The sequence below is a fragment of the Macaca nemestrina genome, chromosome 1, assembly GCF_043159975.1.
Source record: "Macaca nemestrina isolate mMacNem1 chromosome 1, mMacNem.hap1, whole genome shotgun sequence".
In the NCBI taxonomy this organism is placed as follows: domain Eukaryota; kingdom Metazoa; phylum Chordata; class Mammalia; order Primates; family Cercopithecidae; genus Macaca; species Macaca nemestrina.
Window position 1 is genome coordinate 7989040 of NC_092125.1, and position 20501 is coordinate 8009540.

Sequence of the window (20501 nt, forward strand, 5' to 3'; positions counted from 1 at the left end):
ATTATTGTTTTATATAGTCAATATTCACTTTTATTTATCTGCATATTTATTCCTTTTAGTTACTCTTCATTCCTTTCTGCATTGCCAAATTTTTGTTCTTCACTGAATTGTATCACCTCATTTAATCTTTTAAATATTTTAATCACTGTTATCTTAAAGTTCCTATCAGATAAATACAACAACTGCATTTCTCATGGATATTTGTGCACTGTCTGGTTTTCTTTCCCTCTTGCTAGCTGGTCAAATCTTTTTAATAAGTTATTAATTTTCCATTGAGTGTCATATATATTAGATGAAAACTTGCAAGGTATTTTCAGGCTTAAATGAATGTGTTTCTCCATGCTCTCTGATGACTTCAAACAGATGGGATTCATACAGATTTTTTAGTACAAATTTACTTCTTCTTGAATATCCTTTAGTATTTTCTCTGTTCATCTGCTGCTGGTGCATTCAGTTTTTATTTGTATGAAAATGCCTTTATTTTGTCACCTTTTGTATTGCACTTCATACTGATATGTAATTACAGGTTGACCTCTGCCCCTACCCCTTTCTAAAGATACCTTTATACTCTCTTCTGGCTTCCATTGTTTCAATGGAGAAGTCAGCTATTAGCTGTCATTCTTATTTGTCCTCCCTTTGAAGTTAATACACTTTTATCTCTATCTCTTTCTTTTTTAAAGATTTCTCTTTGACTTTGGTTTTCAGAAATTTAACTATAATGCATCTATCTGTGTGGTTTTCTTTGTATTCATTCTTCTTAAGGCTCACAGCACTTCTTGAATTAAGAACAGTTAATTCAGTTTGGAAAAATCCTTAGTAACTATCTTTTCAAATATTGCGTGTGCCCCATTTTTCTTTTCACTGTCTTACTGAAATTTCAATTACATGTGTATTAGATCTTTTCATTATGCCTGTCCCATAAATTTTGCATGTGCTTTTCTTTATTTTCTGTCATTTTTTTCTCCCTCTTTTGTTCTCAATATTTACTTCTGACCCATCTTCCAATTCACTACTTTTTTCAATAGTCCTGTATGTCCTATTGTTATCTCTATCTGTAAAGTTTTTAATTTCGGTTCTAGAATTTATGTTTTCTTTGTTTTTATAATTTTTTGTTCCTCACTGAATTGTATCACCTTATTTAATCTTTTAAACATTTTAATCACTGTTATCTTAAAGTTTCTATCAGATAAATACAACAACTGCATTTCTCATGGATAGTTTTGCACTGTCTGGTTTTCTTTCCCCCTTGTTAGTCAAATTTTTTTGTTTGTTTGTTTGTTTTGTTTTGTTTTAGATGGAGTCTTGCTCTTTTCACCCAGGCTGGAGTGCAATGGCATGATCTTAGCTCACTGCAACCTCTGCCTCCCAGGTTTGAGCGATTCTCCTGCCTTGGCCTCCTGAGTAGCTGGGATTACAGGGGCCCGCCACCACACCCAGCTAATTTTTGTATTTTCAGTAGAGAGGGTTTCGCCACGTTGGCCAGTCTGGTCTTGATCTCCTGACCTCAGGTGATCCGTCCACCTCGGCTTCCTAAAGAGCTGGGATTACAGGCATGAGCCACTGTGCCTGGCTGGTCAAATCTTTTTAATATGCTATTAGTTTTTCTTCTATCAGGCAGCTAAGTGAGATGCCAATCACCTTAATCCTTTAGGAATTGAGCTGACCTAAAACTTTTCTTAAATCTTTATAAGGGCTATTCTATTTTCTGTTTACACTCACTCGCAGGGTGAAGTCCTGTAGATTCCAGACTGATATCCTAAGTCTTTATCCAAGGATTTTTCGTCCCTGGAAGGCACTAAACTCAAATTCGTGTTGTCCTTCTCAGTGCAACTTTTAAATACTCCTGTCAACCTCCAAGCCTTTAGTAACTGCTTTGGGGGTGAACATCTCTTGGCTTCCCTCTCTCAGATTATTTACCCTAAAGCCCCTCTTTACCTTGATGGCTCTCTGATGACTTCAAACAGATGGGTTTTGTACCTTTGTACCTTTTGTTCAGCCTTTATAGTTATTTTCAGTAGGAAATTGGTACAAAATAAACTGATCTCCATTGCCATAAGCAGAAGTTAGCTTCATTTTTTTTTAAAGAACAAAACCCTTGCCTTTGCAGTTTTTTAATTCACTTTCTGAAAGTCAATGGCTTCATTTTAAATTTCCATTACTGAGTTTAGGGAATAGTTACATCTAGAGGTATGAGAAAGTTGGAGGCTCCATCGCTGACTTGTTAGAATATAGCTTTTGGTTAGAGCTACACAGCAGACATTTCTTTACAATTTCATCTGATTTAGGACCAGTTGTTAGGCTTCATAATTCAAGTCCAAGAGTCTATTATACTGATAAAATTCTAAAAAAATCGTGTTTCCGTTGAATGTCCATTGGTGCCCAGAAGTAGCAAGCTGTAGAATATGGGATGTGAAATTTTGTCTTTTCTCAATATAATTTTTGCCTTTGTTGGGTTTCAAGGAAAGCAGAACAAAAATCTAAGGGAAAATGATGATGAAAATGTAGACAAAATTAAGTAAAGAAAATTAGGAAATAAAGTTAGAAGAAGAAAAAATTTAGGTTCTGTGTAGGTGAAATAAATTGAAGACTAATATGTATTGTGCTGTCTAACGAATATAGACAGTGCTTATATTCATCCAGGACTAGAGATTTCTACAGAAGAATAGAAAATCAACAATTTAAATGGTGACAAGGGAACTCCTAAGAGAGTATTGTTAGCAATGTTGTATTTGTCTTCCATATCAACTAGCATGATTTATTCACATGTTCCAAGCATATTCCAGGAATATTCATTCAGATACTTCATCTCCTAGAGTGAAAATTAATAGTTCTTTAATCCTTTGCTGATCTCACCTGAAAGTTATGTTCTTTCCTCTGACTTTCTGTAGCAGAAGTCTCACTCTTAACACACATTCAAGTGTTTGTGTACTGTCTGTTTCCAGACCCTGTCCCTACTTGGTATGAAACTCAATCTTCTTAAGTTGTGTAAGTACTCTAGGTCCTTCTGGAGAAGTATGCTGAAGACTGCTCTAGACTATTTGTCTGTATGTATTTAATTTATCCTTATTGAGCATATGTTAAGCAAATAAACACTCTGTCCAAATTTGGTGTTATAAATTCAGGCAGGATGAATTGATTGATAATACTGGCTAGATGAGACACGCTAGTTGGAATCACATTAGCTAATTTTCAGGAACCAGGATGTTAGAAATTATCATTCTAAGAGACCTGACCAAACATGGTGGGGGCCAACTCCATGTGCTAACACAGGAGGGTGTCAAAGAGAGCCTGAGACCCAGATCCAGGGGGATACTCAGGACCATCTTCAGGTACAGTAAGCAATGGATGAGGTTTTGAGGGAGAATTAGGTTAGAATAATTCTTAGCTTAGCCATGTGATTATGGGCTTAGGGAGGACAAATGATTCAAAATTAGCTTAAGAGTTTACTTAAGTCTGATCTTGTAGCTTGTAAGAAAAGGAAGCAAGAAGGCTCTAGACAAGGACAATTTAGAGTTCTCAATACAAACGTTTGTGTTATATTTAAATGACATGTTTAAATCCTATCCTAGAGATGTGTGGCCCATTCTATGTCATTCTTCAGAACCCGCCCATTATTATAGTTCTTTGAATACAGGTTTTTGGGTTTTCTGAAAGAGGCTATGTTTCTGTACCTTAATTTTCTCCATTGTGTTTAGCATAAGAGTACTTAAAAAGTAGGTGCTTAAAATATTTTTTCAAGTAGGTATATATGTGTGATTTTTAAAATATCTCTAGTGGCTAGATGGATGTTGAATTCAGCCTTTGGATTTTCCTGAACTCTTGTTACTGTGGGGTTCTGAACTTGCCTTGAGTGTGAGGCAAGAATGAAGTGAGGAGTGAGAAACAGAAAATCCTCCTCATTTTCTGTTTTCTCCTATTTTCTTCTTCTCTCACCTGGGCTCTTTTCTGATGGGGAATAGCAGATCGGTCCGGCAAGGGAAAAATGTCACAAAAAGGAATTTGTTTCATGGATAAATATTCATCTTTTGATTAGGCCTATTTAATGTACCAGAAATTCATATCGATTCAATGTGTTTAATTCAATGTGTTTAATTGTATTAACAGGCTAAAGAAAAAAAGACTCACATGATCATATCAACTAATTCAGAACAAGCATTTAACAAAATTAAATACTCATTTATGATAAAAATTCTCATAAAAATAACAATAGTGGAGGCCAGGCATGGTGGCTCACTCCTGTAATCCCAGCCCTTTGGGAGACCAAAGAAGGTGGATCACGAGGTCAAGGGATCAAGACAATCCTGGCCAACATGGTGAAACCCTGTCTCTACTAGAAATACAAAAATTAGCTGAGTGTGGTGGCATGTACCTGTCGTCCCAGCTACTTGAGAGGCTGAGGCAGGAGAATTGCTTGAGCCCAGGAGGTGGAGGTTGCAGTGAGCTGACCCATAATCTGCTTACATTTCCGTCTTATCCAACATGGAATCCATTGTCATAGCCATATGCTAGTACTGGATCAGAATAATGGTTAGATGGCTGGGCATGGTGGCTCACGCCTGTAATCCCAGCACTTTGGGAGGCCGAGGCGGGTCACCTGAGGTCGGGAGTTCGAGACTCCAACATGGAGAAACCCCGTCTCTACTAAAAATAAAAAAAATTTAGCCGGGTGTAGTGGTGCATGCCTGTAATCCTAGCTACTCGGGAGGCTGAGGCAGGAGAATTGTTTGAACCTCGGAGGCAGAGGTTGTGGTGAGCCAAGATTGCACCACTGCACTCCAGCCTAAGCAATGGGAGCAAAACTCCATCTCAAAAAAAAAAAAAAAAAAAGAAAAAAAAGAAGAATTATGGTTAGGAAATGTAATTTGGGGGAAAAGAAGTTTGAAGAAAAGCCATAATAATCAGGTAAAGATGCTAGAAAAAAAAAATCTTAGATGATGTTTCTTGTGGTCTTTTGCATCAGTTGATAAATTGGACTTAATCAAAATTTGAAACCGTGTTACTTTATGAATGTACCAGTATTTGTTTATCTGTTTGCCAGGTGGAGGATACTTGGGTTGTTTTCAGATTTGGGAAATTATAAGTAAAGCCTCTGTAAACTTTCATAAGCAGGTTTTTGAGTGAGCATCAAATTTTTTTGAGTGAGTCAGTGTGGTTAAGTATGTCGTTTGTGACATTCCTTTATTATCCCTTAAATATTGATGTATTTGCGATGTTTCCCATTTTTTCCCTGATATTGATAATTTGTAACTTCTCTCTGTTTATCTTGGTCAATCTGGCTAGAAGTTTGTCGGTTTTATTCATTTGTTTCTAAGAATCAGATTTTGATTTTCCTGTTGGTCTTTTTTTTTTTTTTTTTTTTTTTGCTTTCAATTTTATGGATATCTTCAGTTAACTCTGTTATTTCTTTTCTTCTGTTTGTTTATGGGTTTAATTTGTTTTTCTATTTTTCTTTCTCTAGTTTATTCAGATGGAAACTGAGATGCTGTTTTAAAAATTTAGGCATTTGGTGGTATTAATTTTCATCGAAGTGGTGTCTTGAATGCATACCACAATACTTAATATGATGTGGTTTTGTGTTTATTTAATTCAAAATATTTTCTAATTTTTTTCATGACTTCTTTTTGGCTTCTGGTTATTTAGAAGCACGTTTTTAAATTTCACAACATTTGAGGACCTTCCAGCTATTGTTCTGTAATTGAGCTCTATTTTGATCTTTCAGGCAGGAAACATAATTTGTATGATTTTTAGTTTTCATGATTTGTGAAAGTTTGTTTTATAGCTCAGAATATGGTCTAATTTGGTGAAAGTTCTAAAAGCACTTGAAAAAATGTATATTCTGTTCTTGTTGAGTAGAATATTCTGTAGATATTAAATCCACTTGATTGGTACTGTTGTTCATGTCTTCTATATCCTTACCTATTTTTTGTTTGTTCTACTAACCACAGAGAAATTGTGGTTGAAATTGAAATCTCCAGTCATCACTTTGGATTTTTCTGTTTCTCTTTTCAGTTCTATCAGTTTTTGCTTCGTGAATTTTGAACCTCTGTTGTTAGGTGGTCATAGAGATTTCATATTAAAATAAAATAGAGTAAATCCTTCAGACAAATAGAAATAGAAATTTCTGTTTATTTCTTGTTAAGAAGTTATCTTAAAAGCAGAATGATCTTTATACCTAGACCATGTGGACACAGTTTCTTGTGATGTCCTTAGACCTGACTAGTGGTTCTCAAATTTTAATGTTAAAAATCCTATAAAGGTATACACACAAATTCATGTATATTTCATGGGTGATTTAAGGAATGTACCAGAATAAACTTAACTCTCCCTGATTTTTCTGTTGTGGACATACTTTAGAATATTACCTCCTGCAAAAGTCCATTTCCATAATATTTTCTTTTGCCTTTATTCTGCTTGAGACTGTCCAATTCAAAGGTTACTTCCTCAGTCAAACTTCTATGAACTGCTTTTTTCTTTAGTAGATTAATTCAAGCTTTTATAACTCTTCAAATATATTTCTGTCATGGAACCTGAAGTTCTATTGTACATGTTGCTTATCTGTTATCCAAAATGCTTTGGATCAAAAGTGTTTTGAATTTGGGATTTTTTTTTTTGGAATGTTTGCACATTCATAATGAGATTTCTTGGGGATGGCGCCTAAATCCAAACGCAAAATTTGTTGATGTTTTGTATACACCTTACCCACATAGCCAGAAAATCATTTTATACAATATTTTAAATAAATGGAAATGAAGTTTGTGTTACATACTTAGGAAACAAAGTTTGTGTGAAGTACTTATGTGTGAAACAGGAAATATAGTGGAACTTTCTACTTGTGGCCTCATGTCAGCACTCAAAAAGTTTTGGATTTTGGAGCATTTCCGATTTGGGAATTTCAAATTGGGGATGCTTAACCTGTATTTCAATACCTATGAGATGCCTTCCAAGAATAACTTCATCATTTGTTTCGACATTGCTTGTCATAGCAACCTGATGTGCAGTTAGGTACTTACAGGTTATTTTTAAATGATGAATAGATGAATAAATGAATATAATTTTTCTGCTATCGTCAACAGAGTGGCCAGGTAATTATGTTTTTATTGGCTCTTGACCTCACTTAATAATCGTGAAGTCATGATCCCTAGACTACTTCACTCAATACATCTTTTTTTCTGCTGATCAATTAGGCAGGATGCTTATTATCACTGAGTGCAATAATAATGCAGTCATTGAATAAGTGACACTCATTATTTCTCCACTTTTCCTGGTATAATCTTCCTTTTTCTGTTGTTGATTGATGCAAAGTTGCATGACAACGCTTTGCCTTTGCTTCCAGGATCCACAGGTGAGCTACTCTCAGAGGGTAGTTCTCACTCCCATCAACTCCTGTCCATTTGCCTCAACAGGGTACTGCTGTCACTTCTTTTAGCTGCTGCTGTCTCTTTCCTGATGATAATGCCACCAGTGTGCTTTGAATGCCTACGAAATGCCAGGTTCTCTGATGTCCTACATGTGCCAAGGCGGTACAGAAGTAGAGGGAATACCCCTCTCTCCCTACTGTTTACTTTTCCAAATGTTTCCCATGTGGCCCTGCAGTGCATTCCACTGTTTTACTACATAGAGCCTCTTTCTCTTACTCCCTTACTAGAATTCAGGTGGGAATGTGTGGGAGGCCTAGGCTGGAAAACAGATTTGAACTCATAGAAGCATTTCTCTTCTCTATAGCGTAAGTTTTGTACTTGACCAAGTTTGACTCCTTTTTCTTTGAGCGTGATTTTTTCCGCACAGGAGACTTTTCAATACCATATGTATGTAGACAGACTTCTTGTAGACCTGGCCCACCCATTTACTTGATGTATCTAGACTGTTGAATTCCAGGGGTCATGTCAGCTGTAAGACAGCAAGATTTATTGTACTTTGGGTATCTACAGGGCTTGTTTAGTTATTTGCAATAGTATGGGCCAGGCCAGAAAGGTTCTTCTCCTGCCTGTTCAGATGGAGCACGTGGTGACTGAGCTGAGCCTTTTGCAGGTGCTGATAGTGGAAACTGAGTGCCACAGATAGGCACGCAACCAAATCATACTGCAATTATCGATGCGGGGAAGCAATTAGTAATGGAAATTTTCAGAAGAAACAGTGTAATAGGGTAACTTACCACACGAACGAAGTTCAAGGATGAAGAAGTGGGACATGGTCTACTTTTATGTCCAAGCAATGACAGTAGTATTTGGGCGATCTCTAATGAGGAGAAGAACCCAGCCAGCAGACTCTGTTCTGAGTCTGGGCTTTGGGCTCTGGATAAGGGACAAGCAAGCACACGGCAGAACCCAGAGGATTACCAAAATGAAAGCATATAAATGTGGACCAGAGCACAGTATGTATGCATTTTTCCATTCCTTCTTTAAGAAAAAAAGTTTGGGAGGCTGAGGCAGGTGGATCACCTGATGTCAGGAGTTTGAGACCAGCCTGGCCAACATGGTGAAACCCCATCTCTACTAAATAATAATAATAATAATAATAATAATAATAAAATAAATAAACTGAAAAATTAGCCGGGCATGGTAGCATGTGCCTGTCATCCCAGCTACTCAGGAGGCTGAGGCAGGAGAATCACTGGAACCCATGAGGCGGAAGTTGCACTGAACCAAGATCATGTCACTGCACTCCAGCCTGGTGACAGAGCAAGAGTCCGTCTCAAAAAAAAAAAAAAAAAAAAAAAAGGGTGAGATGCTGGGTTAGGAAGAAGCCAATTCATAAGACCTGGAAAAACTAAGGCTATGGAATGGGATGAATACTCAGTTTTCAAAACGGAGACACAACACCCAGGTCAGAATAGTGGCAAGTGTAGCTCTCTGCTGGCACCTGAGCATGTGAGTTATCATTTAGAACACATTCATAGTCACACTAACATTGATGGAGGTGGGGGTTGTGTGTCTCCAATGCTTTGTACGCCATGACCTCATTCAGTTCTCTCAGTTGCCCGGTGAGGCGCATGCTGTCTCCGTTTTTAGAGTTAAAGTGAGTGATTATCACAGCTGTGACAAATGGAGTATGATTTTTTATTCTTTGGAGCCCTATGGGGCATGCTTAGTTATTTACAACAGGATGGGCTGGGCCAGAAAGGTCCTCATCCTGTCTGCTGAGGATGGAGTGGACAGTAGCTGAGCTGTGCCTATTGTGCATGGTGATGGCAGGGACCCAGTTCAGGGACATGAATGGACTTAGTCCAGGACCCAAAATTAGCATGAGACCAACAGAGAGCAAGAATTCCAACCCAGCCCTTCTTAGGCAAATATTCCGGCTTTTCTTACATCACAATGATATAGGTTGTGACTCCGCGGTGTACTAATGCTTCCTGATCTGTTAAATTAGAGAGCAGGCCAGGAATGGCTCACATCTGTAATTCCAGCACTTTGGGAGGTGGGGGCAGGAGGATTGTTTGAGGCCAGGAATTTGAGACTAGCCTGGGCAACAAAGCAAGACCCTATCTCTACAGAAAAATTTAAAATATTAGCTCGGCATAGTGGTGTGCACCTGTAGTCCCAGCTACTTGGGAGGCTGAGGTGAGAGGATCGTTGGAGTCCAGTAGGTGGAGGTTGCAGTGAGTCATAATCATGCCACTGCACTCCAGCCTGGGTGACAGAGCCAGACCCAGTGTCTAAAACAAAAAACAAAGAGGGCGTTATTTGCTCCCTCCCTGTGTAGCTTGGAAGAAACGTTTCCTGAGTTCTGATGCTTCCTTCCTAGCATTCTTCTGTATCCTCCTGTAACATCTGGCCACCGTCAACATAACTTCTTCTAGCAGCTCTGACCTTTAATTCCAATCAGTAGCTTTTGATCTGCTGTAGGTTAAGAAACAGGAGCAGAGTAATAGCTGGCATTTATTGAACATTGACTCTTTAGGAGGCTCTGTGCTGTCCTTTACATATTTATCTCATTTAATTATTACTACTCTATGGCTGAAGTACTGTTCTTTTATGATTGTTTTACATGCATTTTATTTTTTAGAGCAATTTTAAGATCACGATACAATTCAGGAGAAATTATAAAGATTTCTCCTATACCCCGTATCCATGTACGTACATAATGTCCCCCATTACCAACATCCTCCACCAGAGAGGTACACGTTTTTCAATTAATGAACCTACATAGAGGCATCGTTACCACCCAAGGCCCATGGTTTACATTAGGGTTCCCTCTTGGTGTTGTACATTCTATGGTTTGGGCAAATTTATACTGACATGTGTCCACCATTATAGAATCATACGAGGTAGTTTCATTGCCTTAAAAATCCTCTGTGCTCTGCCTATTCATCCATCCTTCTCCTCTAACCCCTGACAACCACTAATCATTTTATTGTCTCCATATTTTTGCCTTTATCCAGAATGTTTTGTAGTTGGAATCATACAGTGTCTAGCCTTTTTGGATTGGCTTCCTTCACTTACTCACATGCATTTGAGTTTCCAGAGACACTGTTCTTCCCAATTTATAGATAATGAAATAAAGTCTGAGAAAGCTAAAATGCCTTGCCCGCAATCACACAAATAGTGAATGACCAGTATGTCTGGAGAGCTCTTGACTCCCACGCCCTGCTGTCCTATCCATAGCAAGGACACACATCAAATTCACAGAACAGTCAGGAGTTCTGAAACCCTTTGACTCTTGACCTAGTGCTCCTTCTACAATGCCATTCTGTGTGTCAAAGGACATGTTACTATAATAGAAGAGTAATTACAGGGATAGAAAATGTATTCTCTGTTTGGAAACACCGTCCCACGTGGAAGCTGTTCTCTAGAGATTCACTTCTCAGCATTATACTTCTTTGTGGTTGCCATACGGTGAGAAACAGGTGTCGGGGTGGGTTTCTCACATACAATAATCTAGGACTGATACTTTTTTATTTTGAGGAAGAACAAAACACACACACTTTATGTTACTCTGTTTATTCTTTCACTTTCTGTGTTTATCAAAGATTCCACTAAAGGTTCTTATCCACCTCATACCTGGCCCACATCAAGAGCTCTCAATTCTATAGAACCTTATAACATTTTGTTTTTCTCATTTCAATGTCTAACTATTAATTAGCTTTTCATGTTATGAAAAGCATCTACCCAACTAGATTTTTGGACCCTTTAAGATCAGGAAATATGTCTTATATTTTTCAGTGCCTATCAAAGTGCCTCATGTGTGTATGATTTTATGTATATTTGCCAAATACCCTATCGCTAAAACTAAAATGTACTCATGTTTATGGAAACTCTTGGTAAATTATTTCTTGGGAGTCAACAGGCTGTGACGTAATATTTTCATGGAATTTTGTGGAGAACTGGACTAACGGGCTTTTTAGATTGACTGGGTATTATTACATTCCCTCTACAATTACTGTGCAGAGGGAAACTGTAGGTCACATGTTGTCCATCTGAATCTGTGCAGTCATTAATCATGTGCTTGTGGGGACTAAATATGCAGTAAATATTATGAATAACAAAGGATCCTTGGAGCTAGACTGTGATTTAGTGGAGATGTTCTGCCTGTGAGACTCCGCTTAGTCGCCGGCTGCCTTTTTTCAGCTTGTCCAATGGGAGGGCTGATCTCTTAACACTGACTGATTAATTATTAAATCGCTTTATCAACCAAGGTTTTAAAAATCTGCATGGTGGCTCACACCTGTAATCCCAGCACTTTGGGGGCTGAGGTTGGCAGATCACTTGAGGTCAGGAGTTCGAGACCAGCCTGGTCAACATGGTGAAACCCCGTCTCTATTTAAAATGCACACAAAAATTAACTGGGCATGGTGGTGCATGCCTGTAATCCCAGCTACTGGGGAGGCTGAGGCAGGAGAATCACTTGAACCTGGGAGGTGGAGGTTGTAGGAAGTCGATATTGCGCCACTGCACTCCAGTTTAGGCCACAGAGTGAGACTGTCTCAAAAAAAAAAAAAAAGAAAAGAAAAGAAAAATCTACTAAACATTAAACTATTGTTTAGATTGAACATATCAGGCACATCCCCACCATGATAGACCTTATAATTCAGTAGAAGTACAGGCAGTGCAGGCACCATGATGGAAGATAATTAGCATGTGTCTTTAGGCTGGGCTACAGTGTGATAAGCCCTTTAGTATCTTACACAGTGAACACTGAAGGTATAGAGCAGAGTTTGACTGCATATCAGTCTTACAATAGGATCTATAACTGATGCACAAATTATAAATGGAAATGGTAATTGATAAAATGTTTCCGTCTATAATCCCACACATCTTGAGTAAATAAGCTGATTACATTTTAACTGGATTCTGGTATCGGATCAAACCTGATATGTAGTTTTTGGAAACAATATCGAAACAAAGGAAACAGATACCTTTGGAGGAGCCCAAAACTGCCTTTATCTTAGGCAACATGTCACCTAGTAATTGGCTTTAATCATTGTCTCTACCCTGTTGACCATGTCCTCCTTCCTGAAACAACACTTTCTTCTCTTGGCCTCTGTGTTCTTGTACACTTTTGGTTTTCCTTCTACTTTCTTGGCCCTCGCTGACTGTTCACCTTCTATGAACCTACAGGTGCTGAATGAACTGCCTGGGTTTGCTCTTGGGCCCTAGTTGTTTCTCTGTGTTTACTCTCTCCCTGAGTGATCACAGCTGGTTCTATGGCTTCAAATACACCCACATTTTTATGATTCCCAAATTTTTATCTCTAACCCTGAACCATTTCAACTATCTGCTAGAATCTTTTCTTTTTTTTTTTTTCTTTTTTAACTTTTTTAGAGACAGGGTCTTGCTTTGTTGCCCAGGCTGGAGTGCAGTGGCACCATCAGAGCTTACTGCAATCTCAAATTCCTGGGCTCAAGTTATCCTCCTGCCTCAGTCTCTTAAGTAGCTGGGACTACAGATGCCTGTCACCACACCCAACAAATTTTTTCTATTTTTTTGTAGAGACAGGGTCTCACTATATTGCCCAGGCTTTTCTTGAACTCCTGACCTCGAGCAATCCTCTTGCCTTGGCCTTCCAAAGTGCTGGGCTTACAGGAATGAGCCACCATGACTTTCCTGTCCTTGACTCTTGACTTATGTATCCAACTACCTAATCCACATCTCTGTCTTTTTACCAGTAAGCATTTCAAACATAAGGCAACTCAATTGGACCTCTGGATTTTTCTCGACCCTCCTTTTCCTCCCCACTTTTCCCTGACTCAGAAAATGACACTCTCCAATCAGTTGTTTAAGCTTAAGACTAAGACCTAGTAATTGACTTTAATCACTCTCTCTTCCTCCATTCCTACCTCCCTTTCAGTCAACCAGGAAGTCTTGTTGTCTTTGTCTCCAAAAATGTATCTTGAATCTGCTCATTCCTCTACCTGCGCATTGCCACCTTTAGTCCAAACCACCAGGCTTTTTCACCTGAACTTCTGCAGTACCCAATTGAGTGTTCTTTCTGTGTCCACATTTGCTGCTGTGCTATTCATTCTGCACTCAACATGCACGGTGCTATTTTAATACTATTAATACTATTAATTACATCACTGTTTATAACCCTCAAGGGGCTTGTTATATTTACAATAAAATCCAAATTTATAAATATGTCCCTAGGTGATCTGACCAGTGGGGCCCCCTTTACTTCCATTTTCTGTTGTATACTCCATTCCTGTCTAAGCTCCAGGCTCCTGTTGCTTATTTTCTTTGAACATGGGAAACATATTCCCTGCCTTGAGGCTTTTATACTTGCTGAACTCTCTCCATCAGATGCACTTCTGTGGCTGTTTGCATGCTGGCTTCTTCTCATCACTCTGGTGTCTACTCATACATCACCTCTTCAGGGAGGCCTTCCTTGGCAAGCTCTGTGGAGTAACCTACTGCTCTGTTACTTTATGACCTGATCTGATTTGGCTTTCGCAGGCATTTTATTGTCTTTTGATTGTTATAGGTGTCTTTCCTCCCGCACTAGAATGTAAGACCCTTGAGGGCAGGGCACTTGTTCATATTGTTGATGATTATCTTCCAAGTCAATCAAGCAGAGCACACACCAGGTGCCCAGTAAATGCTCCTTGCATAAACAGTTTCGCTCCATGCATGGCCTTAGGAGTCCTCTTCAGTCTTTCACTTTGGTGAGATGGTGACATATCAATTGTACTCATGGCCATTTTAGTGCTGGAAAGGCAGAAACGTTCTTTTGCTGAAGAATGCCTCCCATCCAACCTCAGTATTTCTGAAGAGGAAGGCAGCACAGGAGGCTATCAGAGGAACCCACCATGAGACCTCAGTCTTGTGTTTGTCCATCTTTCCCTTAAGTCATAAGTCTTCAGAGCAGAGTCTGTTTCCTCATAAAGTTAATATTTCAGTCAGCCATATCCAAGGCCCACCGTTGCCTGTAATGGGTGACTGCAGAATGTGTGAGCTTTGACTACCCCAAATGCAGCATCTTTATATAAAAATATAAGCCCCAGTGCCTTGTTTCCTGTGACATTGATTGAGCCCAAATCTTAGACTTTCATTTATTGTTTCTGGGTTTAGGATCCTCAGCCAATGAGAAAACTTTATAAGACTCTTCTAGGCAACTAAAATGAGTCTAGAGGGAGTGGGGAAATGAGCTTGAAGATTCTGGCTCAGAAGACACTGACCCAGAAATGACTATCAGCACTTTTCCCTTCATCCTTGAAGTGGGTGCTTAAACAAACAAGCAAACCAGTAACTCAGTTTTTAAAACAATGTCATGGGTAGCTTCAGTCTTTCCAAAGCTCAGCTCTGATCATATCTAACTCCTGCTGAACACTTTCAAGGCTCTCTATGCTTGTCAATCCTATCTTAGGATAATGTTCCCGGACTCTTGACTTCTGGCCACAACTCCCCTTCACAACTTTATCTCCTGTATTGTACTTAAAAGGAAGTCATAATAACAAAGGGGACCTGGAAACAGGCTGCAACTGCTCTGTTACTGTTTAGGCACATTGGCCAGTTGACTTAAGTTTTAATCATACACTCAGAGGACCATTTCTCATAGAAAAGTGGTAAGTCTGAGGTCCTATTTGTAAAGTGGCTATAGTGACAGCTCTTGCCTTATACTGGTAGCACCTACTCTATAGCAGACCGAATAAGATACTGCATGTAAATTACTTGCAAAAAGAATCACTGCTCTTTACATTTTTAGTCGTTCTTATTCATTCACTATTCTTCTTAACTAAATAGGCCTCTGCACTTGCCGCATACATTCCCATCTTGATGTGTTTGATCACAGCGGTTCCTTTTTCCCGCAATGCATTTTCCTCCTCCCCAACTATTGCCACCCCATCACTAAATAAAGTCTTTGTAGACATCTGATTTTTCCAGGTTTAACTTTGAGTTTCAGCTGAAGCCCCTCTCCCTGCTCTGTGGTAGATTTCTCTCCACCGTGGCTCTGCACACTCCTTTCTGCAAATTCTTGTATTTCCCTAGTGCCCTCTTACAGTATTTATCATGGTCTGGCTAGCATTCTGGCATTGACACAGATGGCCACTTCCTTTCCTAGTCTCCAAGCACCTTGAGGCCTGCAAAAACTCACAAACCTTGGACTAACGCCTGGTCTTCCCTCTGCAGTGGTTGGCCTCTTCTGTATGTGTGGAGTCCTGGGAGCCTATTCATGGAGCCTTGGCCAAGGAAGCTGGCACCAGAGAGTCAGACAAGTCCCATCCAAATCTGTGATGGCTAAAGTATCTACACTGTAGCAGTGAACTCATCTCCCCACCACTGACTTCTGAGCTTTGCTTTCAGTTATGATATAAAAATGCTAGAGAATGTTATATGCTTCCCATGTGTAATAGGAGACAAGGATCCCTTCTCTTTTCTCATATATCTCCCTTCTAAGATTTTCTGTGAGCTGGGAACAGTGGCTCATACCTGTAATCCCAACACTTTGAGAAGCCAAGGCCGGTGGATCATGAGGTCAGGCCTTCGAGACCAGCCTGGCCAACATAGTGAAACCCTGTCTTTACTAAAAATGCAAAAAATTAGCCAAGCATGGTGGTGGACACCTGTAATGCCAGCTACTCAGGAGGCTGAGGCAGGAGAATCACTTGAACCTGGGAGGCAGAGGTTGCAGTGAGCCGAGATCGTGCCACTGCACCCCAGCCCGGGTGACAGTTCGGGACTCTGTCACAAAAAAAAAAAAAAAAAAAAAGAAAAAAAAAAAATTCTGTGAATTGGAGTCTAGAAACACATAGAAAACATTTTCCCTTCTGAATACACTAAAAGGAGCTTTATAGTTTGCTTTTAAGTGTTCATCATACACTCATAGGACCACCTCTCATAGAAATACTCCTTCTGACCACAAACGCGTAGGGGAGAAGGAAGAAGTTGCCCCCAGGTACGTACTTTTTTGCTAACTTTTTGCAAATAGTCCAGTGTTGAGGTGTGTTCTAGCTTTGGATCCACTAGCTGTTTCCTCGTGTGTAAAATGATAACCCCCACATAACAAAGTGTTTGTTAAGGATTAATGAAAATACTTCATAGAAAGCTCACAGCCCAGTGCCTGGTAAATAGAATGACCGAGTTGAGATCTTTAAAAATAAACGCGTGCTTTAGGTGTGACATGCAATGCACTGAGTTCTCAGCAGCATCAGTGCCTCCTCATTCTCATTCTGTGGATCTGAACAAATCCATTTCTTACTTCCTATTGGGAACAGAAGCATTAACTGACAAAATCACACTTTGCACAAAGACAAGTTTTCTTGTCCTGAAGTTTCTCACATTCTGATTCTGGTTGTAACACATAGAAACTGCATTTGTGAATCAAGGCGGTGGGGTGCTTCAGTATCTGATTTTTAACTTTTTCAACCTGGGACCTCAGACAAGGCTGCAAGTTGAAAACTGGGTCTTGTCCTAGAACTGCTAAGAAATATTGGGCAAGTTTTCAACCTATTCATGAAAAAGAGTTGTTGCTCATATTTGTCTTTGGTTTCTCTCCAGCAGACCTCAAGGTGGATAGCAAGCCCTGTAATTCTCATTAAACATAGGTACCCAGCACATTTGGGAATGATTTGCATCTTTGACTGGTCAAACTCTGTATATCATGAGTGTTAGGTTAAAATGGAATCAAAAGCATGAATGGTGCTTTCTCACTCATCCTTATTCCAGGCAAATATGGGTAGGTGTGGCGGCTGAGTGTGTCCTGGAAGAACGGGAATATAGGGAAGATTTACTATAAATCTTTGGAATTCTCCAGCTTGACTACGCGAGGGCAGTAATTGGTGGTGGGGGCAGGAAGCAAAGGTTAGTAATTTTCTTTTCATTTTTATTTTTTTAGAGACAGGGTCTTGCTACTTGCCCAGGCTGGAGTACAATGGAGCTATCATGGCTCACTGCAGCCTCAAATTCCTAGGCTCAAGTGATCCTCCTGCCTCAGCTTCCTGAGTAGCTGGGACTACAGGCACATAGCACCATGCCCAGCTAATTGTTTTTTTGTAAAGACCAGGGTCTCACTGTGTTGCACAGGCTGGTCTTGAACTCCTGGGCTCAAGTAATCCTCCTGCCTTGATCTTCCAAAATTGTAGGATTACAGGTGTGAGCCACCATGTTTGGCAGGGAGTTTTCAGATTACCACTAAAATAGCTGCTCTAAATCCAAACAACCCGTTTCAGACTAATCAATCTGCTTTCTATATGCATTACAATAAAAACTCTTCACTATTCAATTCCTAAACCATGTTTACATACATTATGATATCTGATATTTGTAACAACTCCATGACCTGAGTAAGACAGGCATCTTTATTTGTATAGGAAAAAGTACAATGCAGGCAATCAAACTATGAAGATTCACTGGACGAAGTGAGCTAGAGTAGAGGTCAAAGGATGGAGCTCACAGAGTCACAGAGTAGTGCTCAGATCCTAGACCCTCACCTTGGAAACCAGTCACTTTGGCAAGTGATATAAAAACCTATGGGCCTTAGTTTATGCACCTGAAACATTAGGATAATAGTATTCATCATGAAGTATTTATTACAAGGAAAATAATTTGGAAACTATATTGAAGATACCAAGGTGGTCTAATCATGTCTTAAAAAAAAATTGCAATAGCTGCTCTGTGCTTTCCTTTCTAGTTATGCCAAGCAAATTCCTCAGCTTTCTCTTGTTGCAAAAATTTGAGAGAAAGAAAATCTGACTTCTACCCATATTCTTAAAATTGTTTGCTTTTTGTGTTCCTTAAGAGAGTATTTCAAACTCTTGAGAAAAACAATAGCACAGTTACTGGTAAATCATCTCCACTACTTATTGCATTCTCTGTGAACTTTGAAAATAAAATTTTCTTTCTTGCTGATTTTGGCCTTTGCTACTTTACAGAAACAGATGACTCATTTCTCAAGGGTTAAAGATGGCAACAATTTAGAGTTTTCGAAGTCACAAGCAAATTAACTGACATTAAAATCAAGGCTGAGTTTAGACACACAACCAGATTTGTTTTGTCTTTGGGCTATCAGTTTAAAGCCTGGACAATTCTTTCTAATGTGAGTCCAATTTGCTATCCCCCAGCCTTAAACTATGAATGGTATCTTAGTTTAGTCTGTGAGTTTAAAAAAAAGGTACAAATTCCAATAGCTGTTTCATACTGTTCTTTGCCCTCCTAGTCCTGTTAGCTAATGGATTTTAAGATGCTCTTATTTTTTTCCTGAGTGACTGTAATTATTTCAAATATTGAACATAATACTTCCCTTATTTTACCATATTATTATTTTTCTTTTGCATTTTCCTTGTCCAAGTCGGTGTGTTCATTCATCCAACAGCATAATCAGTGATGCCAAGAAAAACTCTGGATTTTAGATTGCCACGTGTACTGTGCCTTTAAAAAAAAAAAAAAAACTTGGCAAGATTAGGAAACAGAAGACAAAATCAAAAAGTGCCTTGACAACACGGAGTGACTGCATAAACAACAGCATCATGGAAAAGCAGCTTCTCGTGTCATCTCTGGGAGAGAATCCTGTGTTGCTAAGGACTTGTCTGAGCAACATCAGCTCACTTAACCTTTCTATTCCACAATTTATTAAATTGTGAAATTAATGCTCTTCTTTTTGGGTTGTTAAGTGGAATATTTTAAGAAGAACACAGACACTAAATCTACACAATATCAAACAGCCCACTGAAGAAAGAAACAGAGTCAGTCCTTTTGTTTCTCTACAGGATGCTTTAGCTCTGACTGATTTGATTTTTTTGTTTTGTTTTGTTTTTTCACCTGCTGAACTGAGAGATGAACAAAAAATTACAAAGTTGTTTAAAGGACCTGGTTATGTGAGGAACATAGAAAGCTGGAGTTCTTCCCATTTCGTGGACCTGTGTCACTCACAGGTACAGACTTAATCCATCTGTCTCTCAAAATACCCAAAGTATTCCCTGGTGTAATTCAACGGCAGGTAATATATCATTGCAAAGTGAGTTAAAGTCCTCTCGGAATCACTTGTTACTATACAATCCACCTCCAGAAAAATTTTGAATCATGGTATAATTGTAGATTTATAGGCATACCTAAACTGTCTGCCATTTTATGAAACCGTGGGTCATGTGACTGCTCGATAAATGAGTTGATTGACTTAATAGATGGATAAATGAAAGAGCATTTATAGGAGTTAAAAGAACTGGGTGACTTACATGACTAAGGTTAAATGACTGTGTCAGTTGCTTCAATGGCATAATGGAAACAATGTCTGCCTTATGGAATTATGGTGAGAAATTAGGAAAAAACTTTGGAGACCACTATCAACTATTTAAATGTAATGTGAATGTTTTTTTAGCATACTGGCATTTTATTTTTCCAACATTATGAACAAATGACATATTTGATGAATGAAATTTTGAAACGGTCACCTATTTAGGTAGCATTTAAAGATAACTCATTGGACAGAAACGTTTCTAAATATGGTATGTTTCTTTCCATTTTAAATAGAACATAATGAACATAATTTAACCTTATTTTAATGACTCATGGCTGTTATCACAAAGTATGCAGCAAAGCAATAACTGTTTGCTTGATGATTAAAGTTTATAGGACTGATGGCTCCTACACTCAAACATTAAATGACTCCGGGGTGTTTTGCCTGTCTAATTAGATTATTCCTATCACCAATCACATCTCACTATCCTAAAATGATACTATTGCTTCTACTATTGAGTCCTCTGTAGGCCTGGATGCAATAGAGTTTAAAGAAAACAGAAATCAAAGCCTGTTGATAGTATTGGTTTACCTAAAATGCAACATAAATAATTTTTACCCCAGGAACCAGGGTGATTCTCTGTTTGTGCTACAAAAAATAGAGTGAAATCTTTCCTACTGCCCAGGAAGTCACTTTCCACACTGCTCCCCCCAGATCTTCATCAGCCTTTTGCACATCAGCTCTCACTTGTAATTGCATCATTGCTCTACCAGACGGCCTCTTCCATGACAACACGGTAGCCTTGAGGTCAGAGACCATACACCCCTCCACGATGCCTCAGATACGTAGTAAGTTTATAATATATGTTTATAAAAATAAATGTGTAAGAGATTTGC

General features: G+C 38.9%; 1 protein-coding gene across 4 annotated transcripts in view; it reads left to right on the forward strand.

Annotated features, from left to right (window-relative positions):
* The window catches only part of LOC105474645 (regulator of G protein signaling 7), a 569035-nt gene that overhangs the window by 162510 nt on the left and 386024 nt on the right, over positions 1–20501 (forward strand). The window lies entirely within an intron of this gene.